General features: G+C 36.7%; 1 pseudogene; it reads left to right on the top strand.

Moving 5' to 3' along the window:
• The window catches only part of LOC124081608 (importin subunit beta-1-like), a 103,187-nt pseudogene that overhangs the window by 7,416 nt on the left and 76,617 nt on the right, over positions 1-19,154 (top strand).

Here is a 19,154-nt window from a genome sequence, read left to right as displayed (position 1 = left end):
AATGGGCCAAAGACCTGAACAGACACTTCTCAGAGGAGGACATACAATCAATCAACAAGTACATGAAAAAATGCTCACCATCTCTAGCAGTCAGAGAAATGCAAATCAAAACCACCCTAAGATACCATCTCACTCCAGTAAGATTGGCAGCCATTATGAAGTCAAACAACAACAAGTGCTGGAGAGGATGTGGGGAAAAGGGTACTCTTGTACATTGCTGGTGGGACTGCAAACTGGTGCGGCCAATCTGGAAAACAGTATGGAGACTCCTGGGAAAGCTGGGAATGGAACCACCATTTGACCCAGCTATTGCCCTTCTTGGACTTTTCCCAGAAGACCTTAAAAGAGCGTACTACAGGGATACTGCTACATCGATGTTCATAGCAGCACAATTCACAATTGCTAGACTGTGGAACCAACCCAGATGCCCTTCAATAGATGAATGGATAAAAAAAATGTGGCATTTATACACCATGGAGTATTACGCAGCACTAAAAAATGACAAAATCATAGAATTTGCAGGGAAATGGATGGCACTAGAGCAGATTATGCTTAGTGAAGCTAGCCAATCCCTAAAAAACAAATACCAAATGTCTTCTTTGATATAATGAGAGCAACTAAGAACAGAGCAGGGAGGAAGAGCAGGAAGAAAAGATTAACATTAAACAGATACATGAGGTGGGATGGAAAGGGAGAGAAAAGGGAAATTGCATGGTAATGGAGGGAGACCCTCATTGTTATACAAAATTACATATAAGAGGTTGTGAGGGGAATGGGAAAATAAACAAGGAGAGATATGAATTACAGTGGATGGGGTAGAGAGAGAAGATGGGAGGGGAGGGAGGGGGGATGGTAGAGGATAGGAAAGGTAGCAGAATACAACAGTTACTAATAGGGCATTATGTAAAAATGTGGATGTGTAACCGATGTGATTCTGCAATCTGTATTTGGGGTAAAATTGGGAGTTCATAACCAACTTGAATCTAATGTATGAAATATGATATGTCAAGAGCTTTATAATGTTTTGAACAACCAATAAAAAAAATTAAAAAAAAAAAATAAATAAAAAAAAAAAGAAAGGATATGCTCACATTCCAATAGATGTGAAGCGCTAACTAAGAGTTTCTGTAGTGAATAGTCTCAATTTTCCTTGTCTAATCTTCTCTGCACCCTTTTCACATCGTTCTGTGAGCAAAGGAGCTGGCTTTATGTCCAAATCAGCAGGGTTTCTTGCCCCCTAGCTTTTGGCTGGTTTGGGCCAATGGGGGACATCAAAAGATTAGAGTTATGAGGAAAAAGGGGTCAATGTATTTATTCTAATAACTTCTTCCCCAAAGGTCACAGCTCCCAGCTGGTGGCCCTCTCTTAGAGTAGGGCCAAGATATTCAGGATCTGGTAATATTTCCCTCCTCTTTACCACTCAATCTAAAGGATGATAAAAGTTCCTCACTGTTACCAGCCCTGAGAGTTTTGCTATATTTTGTTGGTATTCCTTAATTCTGCCAGATATTTTAAATAGTCTTTTCATTTAAAATCTCTTCTAACACATTTTTAAAGTGTACCATCATTTCTGTTGCCTTTGTCTGTTTGGGTTTCTCTAACAATGTGTAGTAAATTGGCAAGCTCATAAACAATGGAAATTTATTTTTCGCAGTTCCAAGATGTCCAAGATGAAGATGCTAGCAGATTTGGTGCCTAGTGAGGACTCACTTTCTTATAATGACTCCTTCTGACTCTGTCCTCACATGCTAGAAAGGACTAGTTAGCTGTTTGTGGTGTCTTTTATAAGGGTACTAATCCCAATCATGTGGGTTATGACCTTATGATTTAATAACTTCCCAGAGACCTCTCATTCTAGAATCATCACCTTGGGAAGAGGCAGAATTTCAATATATGATTTTCGGAAGTTTACAAACATTCAGATCATAGCACCTGCTATGACCCTAACAATTATTTTTCCAGTTCTGAATAGTACATCCTTACCATTCTTCTTTTGAAACTAGTACTTTTGGGAAATTATTGGTCTATCAGTACACATATGTACTTACACACATTTGTACACTCACACATAACATATCTGTTGTTGCTTTTGGAATTATTTCTGCTGAGGCTAACTTATTATCTCACTTTGTGGTTTCTCTTCTCAACATCTCCCAACACTCTATGGTAACTGACCTCAGAACTTTTCATTATTCTTTTACTAATGTGACTCATATTGACTCTGAAGGGAGAGCACACTGAAGACAGGCAATGGAAATAGGAGAGTTAAGACTAATGTAGCATACAATGAGAAGTCAGTAAACAACCCAGATTCATATGGTCAACAGTAAAGAGAACAAATATGGATGTGAACACGGATAATTTGTTAAGTATACAACCAAATTAGTGAGAATTTCTGTTGGTGAAGATGTTAGAAGTTTTGTATAGGCATTGGCAAGATGGCTGCTTTTATAAGTCTAAATGCAAGGACGAGGCAATAGTAATTTAAATTGAATGCAAAAATAATTTCTTTAAAAGTTAGATGGGAGCAAATGACAGAGCAAACTAGAAGTAGAATTTATTGTTAATTTTAACCTGGATTTTTATAAATTGTTTTCATGAAACATTCATGCATCTTTAATGACAGAAGCATAAAGATTTATAGCTGGGAGACAATAATACTTTCTCCAAATCTCTCACTATCCAAAAAAAAAAAAAAAAAAAGAAATCTAGGTCTAGAATGATTGATCAGAAATCAGAACTTGGGCTACAATTCCTTATGTATTTGTTTCCCAGTCCCTATTCTTTCCTTTTTATCAGTTGTTTTGTAAATATGGCATCTACAATCCAGGATGTGATGGGATTGCAGAGGAAAGTCTGGTTGGCAGTTTACAGGGCTAAAGACCAGAGAATGGTAAACATTTTGTGACCTAGGAATATCTCTGCTTTAATTGGATATATATATGTATATGACATTTTTGGAAAAAAAATCCTGGTTTTAAAAAAATGAGTGGGGCTGGAGGATGTAGCTCAGCAGTAAAGCATTTGCTTAGCATATGCAAGGCCCTGGGTTCTATCCCTAGCACAGCAGAAAGAAAGAGGGAGGGAGGGAGGGAGGGAGAGAGAGAGAGAGAGAGAGATTAGAAAACTTTGTGCTATGCCATGCTATTAACTGAGGGACAAACTAGATAAAGAAGAAATCTGTAAGAAAAAAAAAATTGTATTGATTTGGTTTAGTGTGGTGACCCACAGGCAAATGTTTAAACACTGGCTCTACAAGGAGAAAAAAAAAGTACTAATTTGTAGTATTTTCCAATTTCTACCTCATTATGATAGATTTCAAGCTACCAACATGATGTCATCCAGCTTGTAAAATTCCTGAAAATTTATAAGATTTCACAAACATTATGAATCAGCCCTAGCACACCTCTGACTGAATTCCTTCTATGTGCAATGTAGTCCCATGATTTTTCTGATTTTTATTGTTTCTTCTCTTTTTTCAGTGAGGGGTTATTTACTGGACATTGAACCCAGGGGTGCCTAACCACTGAGCCACATCACCAAACTTTTTATATTTTATTTATAGACAGGGTCTCACTAAGTTACTTAGGGCCTCAATAAATTGCTGAGGCTAGCTTGGAACTCATGATCCTCCTGTCTCAGCCTCCCCGTCCACTGAGATTACAGGCTTGAGCCACCACATCCAACCTCTGATTTTATTCTTGTCTTCCTATAACCAACTAATAGGTAGGTTTGGTCATTGTACTAATAAAAGATAAAAAAGCAGTTTACAGGCCTTGAAATTATTCTTCATTGTTGAGTTGTTGTGGGTTATTTGTTTTTTTGTTTGTTTATTGGTTTTAGGATTAGGATAGGATTTTGGCACAGGTAAAGGTGGGATATCTTAACAAAAAAGTAACATATTTAAAGTGGAATGCTAACAAAATGACTATGGATGAAATCAGTGACTGTTCTGGAAGTGTATCAGAATGTTTACACACATATAGATCTTTCCATGTACAAATAGCATCTGCTTTTATATGCACAGAGGTACTGTATTATCAAACATAAAGAAAATATCTTTGCATGAGTTGCTGTTCTTACTTCATCTCCCTAGGAAGCCATTCAATTACATCCCGTTATTCTCTGTGACTCCAGTGGGTGTTCCATGCCCAGATTGGCTCTTTTTTTTTAACCCCAATGACCTCTTTCCACAAGTCTCTCATATTGCTCTACCTCCTACTGCCCTTGAAACACAGACACAGATATAAATTTCCACATTAAAAGAGAAAAGTTTTGAGAGAAAAGAAAAAGAAAATCAAAGATAGAATAATTGTTCAAATACTTATGTCAAGGTCCTTCCAATGTATATAGACTCTACTTCCTCCTTTCACTAGTCCAAAATATGTGGGGAGTGTTACATATCTTATATTATAACAGCCACATTCCCACCTTAAACTATGTACCTTTTAACCTAATCATACTTATCAAAATAATTTCAGCTATGTCTCAACTTTTTTGTGCCATATTCTTAACTTCTGTGATTAAAATACCAGTGATAGTAGAAATCTCCATTTTCTCTCATTTTCCACAATTTCTTCCAGAATGTATACAACATGTAAAATAATTAAATATTAAGAAGTTATAATGTTCACAGAAGTCTATCTGCCTTTTTCTAATCTGTCTATATAACTTGGTAAAAAGAATAAAACAAGAGTGAGAATCTCCATGCCAGCTTATCGGTTTATTCTGTGTTATGAAGAAATTTTATTACTGAACATAGATCTTTCACTAACGAGATTTCCTGTGATGCATTTTTAACAGAGTTGAATTTACTTTAAAATAGAATCAAAATTTACTTTCATTACTTTAAAATAGAGTCAAGCCATATGCAGAAATCTAAGCAAATATCATAGTCATATTTATTAATTTCCTCAATACCTTTTAATAGAGTAATGATGGCTATCACTCTAACACTGATTTTGTTAGTTCACATAATACCTGATGCCCTGACAATTTAATGATACCTTCCAATTAACACATACTTATTCATCTTAATTACCAATAAATGCCTTCAATAGATGATGGTCCTTTAATTCTCACACCCATTGCCACATCACTTATTTTTTATCTTCAATAAGCATAGCACACTTTACCAATACTAGGAAAAGTTCTGACATTTTCTATTTCAAACTATGCCATCTAGCTTGACCTATTGTTCCCTTCCTTACAAAAGTTGACACTATGATGAGAGAACAGGTAAGTAGGATGAGTAATCACAACTAGATTTCAGGCTGAAAAATGAAGTAAACTGACATTACAGAGTTTCCCATTTTCAATTAATCAGAGAAATATCTCTATTGGCTTCATTTGTAAGGTGAAAGAATGTTTTCAATATCTGATGTGAAATTTCATCCAGAAATCTGAAATTCAAGCTGTGCACTTTCTGCCTCTTTCATCACTGCTAGTAATAAAGATTTTGCAACCAGAACTTAGCTGACAATTTGGTTGATGATGCATGAGCCACAATAGAAAGCACTTTGGCTCTTCCTGAGTGGTCTTGGTGTTGAATTCATAATGGATCAAAAACTCAAGTCTATGAGAAAATTAAAATATGATTCAAAGATGCTTACTGATGGCAAGTCCAGCATTGCTAGAATACTGGGGATCTAGTACACCAGTTCAGTTTTAATTAGAGATTAGAGACAAGATACAAAGAGCAATTCAACTTTTAAAGAATCCAAGATGTCAAAAATTTATGTGTCTAATTTGTTTATTTGATTAATTAATTATACTAATTTACAACCTTATATGCATTGGGAAATTTAGAGGATTTCATCACAAGCACATGTATGTAAGGCTGTTGAACTGATAAATGATGTCTATATTATTCAAAACAAAAATTGGAGAGATTAGTAAAATGTAATATATCTTTTTTTTTTTTTTTTTTTTTTTGCTAATGACTAGTCTATGTAAGATTGCTTTGTCCACTTGACTATACTCTGACATGAAACAAGTTGGGTAATGAAATAATTATACTATCTTGTACTTTACTTTATTTCCAACAGCAAGGCACTAAATTTCTCAGCCTTCCTCACTATGGTGATTTATGCTACATCCCACTGTTCTTTAGAAAATTATTCTCTGTCAACCCCCCAAAACTCAAACCCAAGCATTATATGACTTCCCTTTTTCTTCTTCTATTTCCATCAAAAGTGTTAACTATATGGAAGCTCCTATAAACTTGCAGGGCCCCCACCTATTCCTGTTTTAGCTGGCATAACTTCATTCCTAATACATTGCAATGAAAAGTCTATAGAATCTTGCCTCTTCATGAGAGGAAGAAGGACAAAGAATACATGGAAACTAATCTTTAGAATCTGTCTTCTATATGGCAGAGATGATGCTAATAGGTAGCTATTATCTGTTCAATCATTAAAACATCTTTAGCATCATTTACAAGTGAGAGAACTGAAGAAATGAAGTTTCAATTCCGTTTCACTGGATTCCATATTCCATACAACATGTTGCATTCAAAATACTCACCTGACTGAAAGAATTTAAAATATACTTAGTAGTTTGTGAAAAATAATAAATTGGGTCAGGTGGCTAACATCATTCCTAAAAGGAACAAAACACAAGATGAAAAATAGTCATTTAATAGAGGAAATAGAAGTTCAGTAGTGTTTTTTTTTCTAAAAAAAAAAAAAAAAAAAAGAGCTTGTCTCTATAGGTAGCTTCTGGTTTGATCATTTTGAGGAACTTGACCAGAAATTGTAATGAGTTTCCTAGATTTCCACACTATTCACAAATCCAAGTGGCATTTTTGTTTTAAATTTTAAATTTATTTATTTATTCTAATTTGTTATGTATCATAGCAGAATTATTTAAATTCATATTACACAAATAGAGCACAACTTTTCATGTCTCTGGTTGAACAAATTACAGTCAGACCATTCCTGTTGGGATATGTGCACTTAAAGTAATGATGTCCGTCTCATTTCACCATCTTTCTTACCCCCATGCCCCCTCCCTTCCTCTCCTTCCCCTTTGCCCTATCAAAAGTCCCTTCATTCCTCCCATGCCCCCTCATCCCCATGATAGATCAGCATCCACATATCAGAGAAAACAGTCAGCCTTTAATTTTTTGGCATTGGCTTACTTCACTTAGCATAATATTCCCCAACTCCATCTATTTCCCTGCAAATGCCGTGATTTTATTCTCTTTTTTAAAAAATATATTTATTTATTTTTTTAAGTTGTGCACAATACCTTTATTTTGTTTATTTATTTTTATGTGGTGCTAAGGATCGAACCCAGGGCCTCACATGTGGTAGGCAAGCGCTCTACCACTGAGCTACTACCCCAGCCCCTTTTATTCTTTTTCAATGCTGAGAAATATTCCAATATTACAATGTTCCAATAATTTTCATTATTCACTTATCTACTGAAAGGTATCTAGGTTGGTTCCACAACTGACCTATTGTGAATTGTGCTGCTATAAACATTGATGTGACTGTGTGTCTGTAATATGCAGTTTTTACTTTCTTTGGATATAAACCAAGGAGTAAGACAGCTGGGTCAAATTGTGGTTCCATTCCAAGTTTTCCAAGGAATCGCCAGACAGCTTTCCATATTGATTGCATCAATTTACAGTCCCACCAGCAATGTATGAGTGTGCCTTTTTTCCCACATCCTCGCCAACACTTATTGTTTTTCTTTTTGTTTTTGGTACTGGGAATTAGGCAGGGGAACTCAACCACTGAGCCACATCCCCAGTCTCATTTTGTATTTTATTTAGAGACAGGGTCTCACTGAATTGCTTAGTGCCTTGCCATTTCTGAGGCTGGCTTTGAACTCTCAATCCACTTGTCTCAGCCTCCATAGCCACTGGGATTACAAGCGTGTGCCACCTTCCTGGCTATCGTTTGTATTCTTAATAGCTGCCATTCTTAATAGCTGTCAAGAGGTTTGTAATGTTTTGAACAACTAATAATAATAATAATAATAATAATAAAGAAATAGACACATAATAAAACATCTTTTACATTAAAAAATAGCTGCCATTCTGACTGGAGTGAGATGAAATCTTCGAGGAGTTTTGATTTGCATTTCTTTAATTTCTAGAGATGTTGAGCATTTTTCATATATTTGTTGATTGATTGTATATCTTCTTCTGAGAAGTGTTTGTTCAGTTCCTTGGCCCATTTATTGATTGGGTTATTTGGTATTCTGGTGTTAAGTATTTTGTGTTCTTTATATATCCTAGAGATTAATGCTCTATCTGATGTGATTGTGGTAAAAATTTGTTCCCATTCTGTAGGCCGTCTATTCACCTCACTGATTGTTTCTTTTGCAGAGAACAAGCTTTAGTTTGAATCCATCCCATTTATTTTTTATTTTATTTCATACTCTCTAAGACTCTTATTAATGAAGCAGGGGCCTCATCCAACATGATAAAGATTTCGGCCTACTTTTTCTTCTATTAGGCATAGGGTCTCCAGTTTAATTCCTAGGTCCTTGATCCACTTTGAGTTGAGTCTTGTGCATGGTGAGAGATAGGGGCTTAATTTCATTTTGATGCATGTGGATTTCAGCTCAGCTGAGATCAGTTTTTGTGCTGGGTAGTGACTGTGCTGAGTAATCACAGCTGGGGAGGGGGAGACAGGGAGGAAGTTGGAAACCAGGTACCTGTTCAAATGGAGGTCCGCACTGATAGCCACGCCCACCAAAAAATGGCGAGAGAGATTTTCCAAGATGGAGTGGGTCTGCTTCCAGCGCAGGGGTGTCTGGTAAGGTGGGGGGAGCTGGGATGACCTTGTGCTGTGGCTAGATTGCAATCATGTGACCTGCATGGGAGCAGAGTGCAGTTGATTAGGTGATTCTGCTACTCTGCTTGAGAGCCCTGTGTGCACTAGAACTGCAGGCTTTGGGTCCAGAGACCAGAGTCTTTCTGGAACACAGAGGCTCAGATTTCTGTGCAGGTGGTCGCAGCTCTGATGGTTTCTGCGAAAATCCACTGTATAGGGGTCCTGTTGCATGCTCTGAGATGTTGTATTCCATCTAGGTGAGACCTTGTAGAGATGCCATCTGACTGCTTTCTTGGTTTAATGCCACAGAGCAGCCAGAAACAGTAACTCCTCTATTCCGCCAACTTGGATCCCTCCTCTATCTTCTTATTGAAGTAATATTTTGCTTCCTGTATTTGCTTATGTAGCTCTTTATCAAAATGATCTTTAGCTGCCTATATTTTCTCTCTTGTATCATCCTTTAATTCACAGAAAAAAAAATTAATTATGTACATCCCGAACTCCTTCTCTGTTATTTCTTCTGTTGTGCTGGCTATGGATTCTAATAATATAGTATCTTGATTTGTTTAGGGCACTTGTTTGTTCATGTTGTTCATATGTCTTCCCTTCTAGCATTGCAGATCTGAGGCATTAGAGTTTTAACCCCATAGGCTTATAATGTCCCTGCAGGGTTCCAATACCTCTTCTTTAAGGGAGAGAACAATATTAATAGATCCCAATACAAACAATATACAGCCTTAAACCAAAGAGCTGCTATGAAGACATTTTCAGTTTTGTTACAATATACAGAAATGGTGAGTTCAAGTATTATCTTCAATATAAATAGTAGGTTTGCAAAAGGGTCTACAGTTTCTGATGGTGGACAAAGACAGAACTGGGATGAGGTATAGGATGAGAAGTTAAGTGGGTAGAAGGTGAGGATATAGAGTTTTTAGATCTTAGGAAGGGTGCAAGAAGAATCTAAAGAAGTTGGTTAGTAGCAGGAGAAGAGAAATAAAGTGATTTGGGGACACAAGTGGGAAGACCATAGTGAGAGTACAAAAACCAAACAAACATAAATATTAAGAAAAATAAAAACTGTAAAAATAGGAGATAAAAAATATACAAAACAAATGTAATATACTATTCAGACACCCCAGTCGTCAGTAGCCTAATTCAGGAAAAGTACTTGATTTTACAGACGCTGAGGATATGAGGGCCATAGAAGAGAGAGAGAGAGAAAAGTTTTCCTTCAAGGGATGATACAAGGATTGTTTTCGTTGGAGTTCAATATCTTTCCTGCTTCCCTTCTTATCCAATAAGTGGGGTTTGTATGTTGTTTGTTGTTATCTCCTCCCTCAAGATGGTGAAGGTTATTAGGGTGGGAGGTTTGGTCTTGGGGGCAGAGCTCCTGGAGGTGGAATATAGCACTAGCACATCCCCAGTGGGATACTGCACCCCAAGGATGTCCTCTGGGGCCTGCTCATGTGATGTGGGCACCTGGTCTTATCTCTTTATATTGCCTGTAGACCTCACAATTCCTGGTCTCTAATTTAGTCTCTAAACTGTATATCACTCATCCCTTCCCTTTCCTCTTCCCAATCAGAAATCTTTCTCTCTGGAGGTCTTGTGGGCTGTTCTTTGGGGGTGGCACATCCATCGCAGAGAGTTGTTTTATATTGGACAGTTCAGGACCAGATTTTGTGAGCTATGGACCAGCAGTGTAGATGCAAGCACTGTGCCAGGTTAGTGGCTGTGGGGAAGAGGAGGAAGTTGGGGACTATAGATACCTTGATACTGCTTCCAGGCCCCAGCAATTGTTCCAAACTGGGAGTTGCCCCCACTAAAGATGGTGATGAAGGTGTATCAAGAGGGAAGCAGCTGCTTTCAGAGATGGGGTGTCCGGTTGGGTGGGGCCAGGCGGTGGTGTTGGGCAGCTTGTTCAGAGATGCAACTCTGTGGTTTGCAGTGTTGTGGCTGGTGGCTGTCTCCGGTCCCTGTGTGGTATCCCCAGGTGCAGGCTATTTTGTGTAGGGGACTATGGCATTGGTTGCAGTGTCCCAAGATGAAGACAACCAGGGGAGCCCCACATTATTAGATGAGGGAACACACAGGAATGGTGGCTGGAGGTCCTGCATGTAGGCAACAGCCAGGTGTCCTGCATGGGAGTGGCAGCTGGGATTCCTATGCGGGTGGACAGCCAGGGGTCCTGTGTGAGCGAGTGTCCAGGAATCCTGCACTGACACTGAGGCTTGGAGATCTGTGCAGGCATGGAAGATGGGATTACTGCATGGGAGCAGTGTTGAGGGGGCCTCTAAAAACTTGTAGAGAAACTGTATTCCCACTACTTGAATCCCAGGTCATGTAGCGACACAGAATGCAGCCTCCCTCTAGCCTGCCATCTTGGATATCCCAAGTGGCAGTTTTAATATCATGTAAATTTACCCTGACAGTTTAAATGAAAAACGCATGATAATAAATGAAGGGTGGTTGACTAGGCTCCAAGAAGCAGAGCTAAATCAATTTATCTTAAGCGTTCATAAGTTAAATACAAGTGAAGAAGTTAAAGATATGGCAAAGAAAATAATTTATATTTCTGAAATCATAAATAGCTCATTCTTGTTTTGTGAGGTTCTTTGATAATCATTCCATTCGGGTTTCCTATATTGAAATATTAGGGAGGATGCAGAAAAGAATAACAGAAAGATGGGACATATGACAGCATATTAAAGTAACTGAGTTTGTGATTTATTTATATTGAATATTATGCTGTATCCTTATGTAAGGCTCAAATTATTGAATTAAGAGTATCTAATACTATCAAACTGACAATAAGGGAAATATAAAAATTTAAAAGGCAAAGTTGAGAAGAAAGTAAAAAACATTAGATATTGTAACAGGTTACTTGCATATGTTATTTAATTTTATACTAGCACTTAATTTTTGAGTTTTCCCCTTTCTAAAATTACAAAATTGAGTCCTAGAAAAATTAATTGATTTGTCCTAAACCAAACATCTATAAAACTGGATTAAATTTGCAAGTACTGCAATACTGCTAGAGTATAAAGAAGGCATAAATGCAGAAGAAAGAAATGAAGTAAATGGCAGAGAATAAGGCTAGAAGAACAGGTAGAAACCAGATTATGAGTGTTTTATATATGGACACTTGTATCTAAATGACAGGTTACTGGAAAGTTTGAAGTGAGAAGAAAATGGTTAGATTCAGGTCAGAAAGTTATCTTTGGTAATACAATGAAGATTGCAAAGGTATAAAGACGCATGACTAGAACAGAAGTGCTCTAATGAAGTAGCAAGTTATTATAACCTGAACTAAGGCAGCATCAGTAGGAAAATAGAGTACAGACTATGCCAATTTTTTTTTTTGGGGGGAGGTTCCCAGGGATTAAACTCAGGGGGACTCGACCACTGAACCACATCCCCAGCCCTATTTTATATTTTATTTAGAGACAGGTTCTCACTGAGTTGCTTAGCACCTCACCATTGCTGAGGCTGGCTTTGAACTCGCGATCCTCCTGCCTCAGCCTCCCTAGCCACTGGGAATACAGATATGCAGCAAAGCATCCAGCGCCAAAATATATTTTGAAAGTAAAAATAATATTTATAAATGACAGCTTAAATGCGCCAAAATATATTTTGAAAGTACAAATAATATTTATAAATGACAGCTTAAATGTAGGTGGTGAGCGAAAAAGAAGAGTTCATAAAAATTTCAGTTTTTAACTTGAATCACCATTAGGAGATTTATATGATACATAGAGATTAATAAAAGATGAGGAAGACAAATTTGTATAGGAACATAGAGTTTACATCCAGGCGTATTGAGTTTAAGTTGGCACTAATATCTAGGTGAATATTTCTACCAGACAGTTGGAGGCATAGGTTTATAGCTGAAGAAAGGGATATGAACTTGTTATATAAATTTGAAAGTCAAGGATTTTTAGACAGTAGTTTAAATTGTAGTAGAGAATGACACTGCTCAATAAAAACATGTAAAGTGAAAAGAGAACTGACGACAAAATCCTGCAGGACACAAAGTTTAAATGGCATGTGGAATAAGGTGAGGAGACACTAACATAGCTTTTTCTATATGAGGAGCACTTTGCCAGATGCTTTATACATATGCATCAGAGAAATAAAGTGGGGTGGGGGTGATTGAGCAGAAGTCCTGAAAGACAGAACTTTAAGAAGGAGAGAGTTGTCAACAAAGTCAAATATCAAAGATTGGTTAAGGAAAATATCCAAAATATTTGGCAGTTAGGAGATTATTGGTAGCCATTTTAGAGTAGCAATGTAAGAAGAGGTCAGAATATTATGGGATAGGAGCTGAAGCAGTGTAGGCAATTATTGTACACACACTTTCTTTTAATTTTCAAGAGACTTGGCAATAATGAGGGGGTACAGAGAGGAGAAGACAGCAAGGTAGATTATAGCTGCATATAGAGTATAAGACATATATAATTAATGACACATACATTCCTCTCTTTTGTTGATGTACCACTAGCCACATAAAGACAGTATTGTTATCCTCTTGACCTCTCCCTGGACTACATACTGATTTTAACAATTTGATCAGCTTCAGGCCAATGGCCATTAGTCAACCTACTGTCTTCAATCTAGCTTTTCTTTGTGGTCCCTACTTGTTGTTGTTGTTATTATTATTATTATTATTATTATTATTATTATTAACCCAGGACTGAACCCAGGGATGCTTAATCAGTGAGCCACATCCCCAGCCATATATGTATATGTATATGTATATATTTTTTCTGTTTTCTTTATGTGGTGCTGGGGATAAAACTCAGGATCTCATACATGTCAGGAAAGTGCTCTATCACTGAGTCACATCCCCAGGCCTTTTTTTATTTTTTATTTTGAGACAGGGTCTTGCTAAATTGCTAAGACTGGCTTTGTACTTACAATCCACCTATCAGCCTCCCAATTTGCTGGATTACAGGAGTTCACTACTTTGCCTGGCCATACTTACAGTTTTTGTTTGAATTAATTGGCTTCTGTTTACGATAATTTGTCTGCACTGGGTCTATTTTGTATCATTATACATAAGACTGGGAAGTCAGATATTGGTTTCACTTTGAGCAATCGAAAAAATTCAGCATTTCCTGCCCGGCACTGTGAGAGATTTCACAATGATCTGTCACTTCCAAATAGCACTACTTGACCCAGTTTATACTAAACATATATCATAAAACAAGGAAAAAATATTGGTTAGAGCAATTATTCTTTTAGTTGAGTTTAGAATTATGATTTATGCCAAAATATCATTTAAATTTAAAGCATCCCTTTTTCTCCCATCTTAATTTCTTTGTCTTCCCTCCCTTTATTCCCTCATTCTTCATGACTACTGGCAATTTGATCGCAAATTTTGTGCATTTCACAAGCTGTCTTTTTGCTGTCTACTTTTTATTTCTCTTTCCTACTGTGCTTAGAGTCACCAAAGAAGTTGGAAAGCAAATGTTTATGCACTCTTTATTTTTCTTTTGTCACTATCAAAAATATGAATCATTGTGCGAAAAAGTAGCTTTTTTTCCTCAAAAGTTCCAATATGCTGACTCTAAATGTACTAATCTTCCTAAAGCTTAAATTCCTACCCCAATCACTACCTCATAATGCTATTGTCTGTGTATCTGAAAGTCACATATATGAGTCTAAGAATAGTTTTGCAAAATAATAATTAATGTGTTTTTCACATTTGACAATAATGGTATTCATGCTTATTAAAGCTTTGCTTTCAACTTTTAATTAGTCTTTATAATAATAATTAATATTTTTTCTGCTGCATACAGTGCAATCACTAGCTTTAGAGAAATATAGAAATTTGGTAATTAGCATTTAGACTGCTAATGAAAATGTGAAAATATTGAAGTTACAAATAGATGTAATGGTAATCACTGATTTTCTACAGTCTAATTCAGAGCAAACCAGTTAATATTGGAATGCTAAAATATGGGGGTGTGGATACAAAAAGAAAAGTAATTTGTCAGCCAATTGGCATATTGTCCCTCATAAAGAATTGTTATCTTCAACCATTGTCTAAAGCACTTGATTTTTGCATTTCTAATTATCTCAATCGTTGTTACCAACATACTGGAATATTTTTTCAGAAGAAATGTATGGTTCATTTACTTTGCTTTAAATTGTATGCTGTTTATACTATTCAGGATGGAGGACAAGTTTCACAAAATCAAATTACTGGCAGGATGTTGCTGTAACAAAATGTCAGAAACCACTGGACTAAAGCTTGGTGTGCACAAATTTCTGTTCTGAAACCTTACATAATAATTCTCTCAGTGGTGGTCCAAATCCAAATCAGATCACATCATAGAAGAGTGATTTTGTATTCTCTGTGCTAGTTTCAAAGTACTCTCATTATTTCATCAGCCAACAAGTGAATGAAAGTAAAGAAATATGTATTTATAAAATGAAAAAGATTAGCAGGGTGATGTGATTGGTGGATGGTATTTCAAAACCACATGCATAACTTTTTAAGACCACATGGCCAGAAATCGCTTAGCCACATTACCATTTCTCATTTTAATACAGCTATAAAGATCTTTAGCAGTTATGCACCCCCTCAATATTTTCCTTAACCCTCTAATGCCAGAATATAGCTAATGTTTTACTCAGAAAAAAAAAAAAAAAACAGAAAAGCCATAGTTTTAGGAATGAGGAAGGAAACATTTTCTCCTGTTCAGAGAAAGATTATAACTCTTTTGCACTTGACTCAAATCAAGAAGAAAATACATGCATACACACTCACAAGAAATCTTTTAACTGAAAGGTTAGCTTTTCTGCAAAGTCTGAATTGTACCTGAATCATAGAAACTTCAAACGGTCTACAAGCCGTCTTCAGAGATATGGATAAATTTGCAAGGCTATTAAAAAATGCTATGGGCTTTAGATTTCAACAGAGTTCAAAAGCTGATACTTTTATTTGAAAGTATAATTTTCAAAGGAGTAAAAAGGATGTCTATAAGAAAGTAAACATTTTTTTTTCCTTTTGACTCATTTTACTGAAAAGTGTTGCCTGTAAGTAAGATGAGGAAGCATATGTGACATGGCAAAAAATGTTGATTAAAATGGTGTATAATTAAATGTTCACAGAAAAATGAAGGACAGTTAGAACAGTGTATGCTGCAGTGAGATCTTATATTAACATTTGAACATCAGTTGTGATGGAATGTCTAAGCAGCTTCCTTCTGTATGTTCTGCTTCTTCAATATAGGCATTAGGGTATGATTAAAACTTGGCAAAAATCACTGAGCTATTCTGCTTTTGCTCTCTGAGACGTCAGAGTGCAGAAAGTTTTAATGAAGCTGAGGACCTAAAAAAAAAGTCCCCATCAATTTCTACTTCTTTCCAAGTTATGCAATAAGGCACAATTTTGTACGTCAAAATAACTCCAAATACTAGTGTTTTCTTAAAATAAAGGCTATGACATATTTTGTGTCCTATATAACCCTAATAAATGGCAGGGCCCCATATGGCCCAAGCTATGAATGAAGTTACATTTAAAAGAATGATAAGTTCTAGTAGGCCAGTTTGTCCCAGAAGATTTAACCACCATTCCATACAAAAAACTTAAGAAAGTTGGGCACAGTGGTGCATGCCTGTAATCCCAGCAGTTCAGGAGGCTGAAGCAGGAAGATCCCAAGTTTGAAGCCAGCCCCAGCAACTTAGCAAGTCCCTAAGCAACTTAATGAGATCCTGTCCCAAATAAAAAATAAAAAGTGCTGAGAATGCAGCTCAGTGGGTAAGTGCCACTGGATTCAATCCCTGCTAAAAATCTTCCCTGCCTTCCCACACCTCTTAAGTTCTTTCATTGCTATAATGCTCTTTTTTTTTCAGTTTCTCCTTCCTTGACATATAGAACACTGCTTAGCCCTTTGAGGGAAAGTTATCTTCATTATATGGCCTCTGTTTTAGTCAGCTTTTGCATAACTGTGACCAAAATACCCCAAAAGAATAACTCAGTGGAGGAAAAATTCATTTGGGCTCACAATTCCAATGACAACCGATTCTATAGCTCTGGGCCCAAGGTAAGGCAGCACATCATGTGGTAAGGGCCTAATGGAATAAATCTGCTGAGATCATGGTGGGGTCAGGAAGCAAAGATAGGGGGATACAGGGAAGATACACCTTTCCAGGACAAACCCCCAGTGACCTATATCCTCCAGCCATGCTCTCACCTACCTACAGTTGCCACCCATTCAGTTCTTTCAAACAGGATGGACTGATAATGTTACAGCTCTCACACTCCAATTATTTCACCTCTGAATATCCCTGCATTAACTGGAGCTTTTAGGGGAACACCTCATACCCAAACCATAACATCTTCCCTGGCACAGTACACTCTAAAATGACTAATGATTCTTGAGCTCAAGTCCTTCCTGCCTGTTTCCTACTTTGGAGGAAGTCTCCAATCTTCAGAGTCCCTTGGTAAATGTCATTCTTCTCTACAATCACTACCCTTTCTCAAGAGATTGTCACAAAATATCTCTCATTACACCGGAACCCGCCATAGCACCTAGCACATTCCTAGGGATTTTAACTATTTTAAAGTATTACTTATTCAGGAAATACTTCTAGCTCCTTTTTTTTCCCTTGCCACATTAGCAAAAAAAGAGGTAACAATGCAACTTTATTCTCTATGAGGAATCTTAAAACAGACTCAGAGGCTGAAGTACCAAGAATGTAATCCATGAGATTAACACTATAGGGATGATGTGCATTAAAATAATACAAAAATATGGTTCTGCACCTAAAACTGACTGTGACATCATCTAAACTAAACTGGTAGCAGCAGCCTCTGAGAATCATGTCCCTCTTTCTGATATCTCTGAGCTAAGAGAATATTCACAAATGAATGAAACATTCTCTCATATGTGTGTGTGCACGCACACACACACAATTCTATGAAAAAGTAAATTGAACATTGAGACAAAAAATGTACCACTAGTTCACCTCTTGATCTTCTACATTGATAGAGAGGACCAGTGGCATAAAGAAAGTAAAATAATTCTTATAAAAATTAAAGCAATATAATATTTTTTGCTGATGTTCTATGCTCACATTTGGAATTGCTTAATAATGCATTGGTTTGTATTGCTTGAACACAAAATAAACAAGATTGACAAAAGGCAGACTAGATAAAACAATGCTCATATGATTTTTTTAAAAAAAATCACAAAACCATGCAGGTGGACCCAGTTCAAATCCATGCTGTTCAACCCCACATGTTTGTCTTCTGCCACTAAATCCTTTCACAACTTTTTACTAATTTATTATGTTACTTACATTGATTTTTCCAAGCACACCTTCTCCATGTTCCCAAGCCCATAATTCCTGTTCCTTCTAACTTGCTGCAGTGACACACAACTGTAATTCAAGTGACTTGGAAAGGAAGAGGGCAGGTTCAAGGCCAACCTCAGCAACTTATCAAGGCACTAAGCAACATAGCGAGACCATGTCTTAAAGAATAAAAAAAGAAAGAAAAGAAAAGAAAAAGGGCTGAGGATGAAGTTCAGTGGTAAAGCAACTCTGGGTTAAATCCTCCATTGGATTTTGGGGAAACAGTTCTAAACGATAATTCACTTTCTACTTTCCCAAGAAGACTGAGGGAGATAAACTTCTGACTTGTCTCCTCTGAATATTAAAATGTCTTTCACTGTAATTGTCCAACTATTGTTTATCCTCAAATTTTGTTTTTCACCTGGACTTTGCTCTTGATCCCATCTTGTCCCATTTCCTCTAAAACCTTGCTCCATTGTTTATTCCAGGTTATTAGGTTAAGACTTGAAATTAGCCTGCTGACTCATTCTGTTTTGTCTGCAGAGATTTTTTTTTAATAATGCTTTTAAATGGAGCATGCAGTCTCAACTTTGTCTCAGCCCCTTTTCTTTCCTATTATACTGCATTCACTAGCTTCAGTTAGTTTCCTGTTCAAATTCTGAAAATGTATGAGCTTCTGATGCCAACTTTACATCTTCAGACCTATTCCCTGAGTCTTTTGCTTCTATTTGCACTCTTCAGACTCTTCCTATTCTAAAAATACAAATTATCCCTTCTCTGGGCCATACTATTCCCTAGAGCTGCTATCTGATTCTGATACTTCTTTGTACCACTGCTTATTATTATTATTATTATTATTATTATTATTATTATTATTATTAGCATACTATTCTACCTTCCCATTTACTCTACTTTTCTGCTGGGGAGGGGGTCACACATGCACACATACATCAAGAATTCAGTTATAAATGTAAAAATAATACATATTCATGAATTATATACCTGACTCACTTAACAACTTTGAAAAATAAATTAACCCCTGGGACTCAGTTTCTCTAT

The sequence above is a fragment of the Marmota monax genome, unplaced genomic scaffold (genome assembly GCF_021218885.2).
Source record: "Marmota monax isolate L192 unplaced genomic scaffold, Marmota_monax_Labrador192_F-V1.1 WCK01_AAM20220418_F8-fsc00067, whole genome shotgun sequence".
In the NCBI taxonomy this organism is placed as follows: domain Eukaryota; kingdom Metazoa; phylum Chordata; class Mammalia; order Rodentia; family Sciuridae; genus Marmota; species Marmota monax.
The sequence above is the reverse complement of the archived record's forward strand: the minus strand, read 5'-3'. Positions and strand labels throughout refer to the sequence as shown.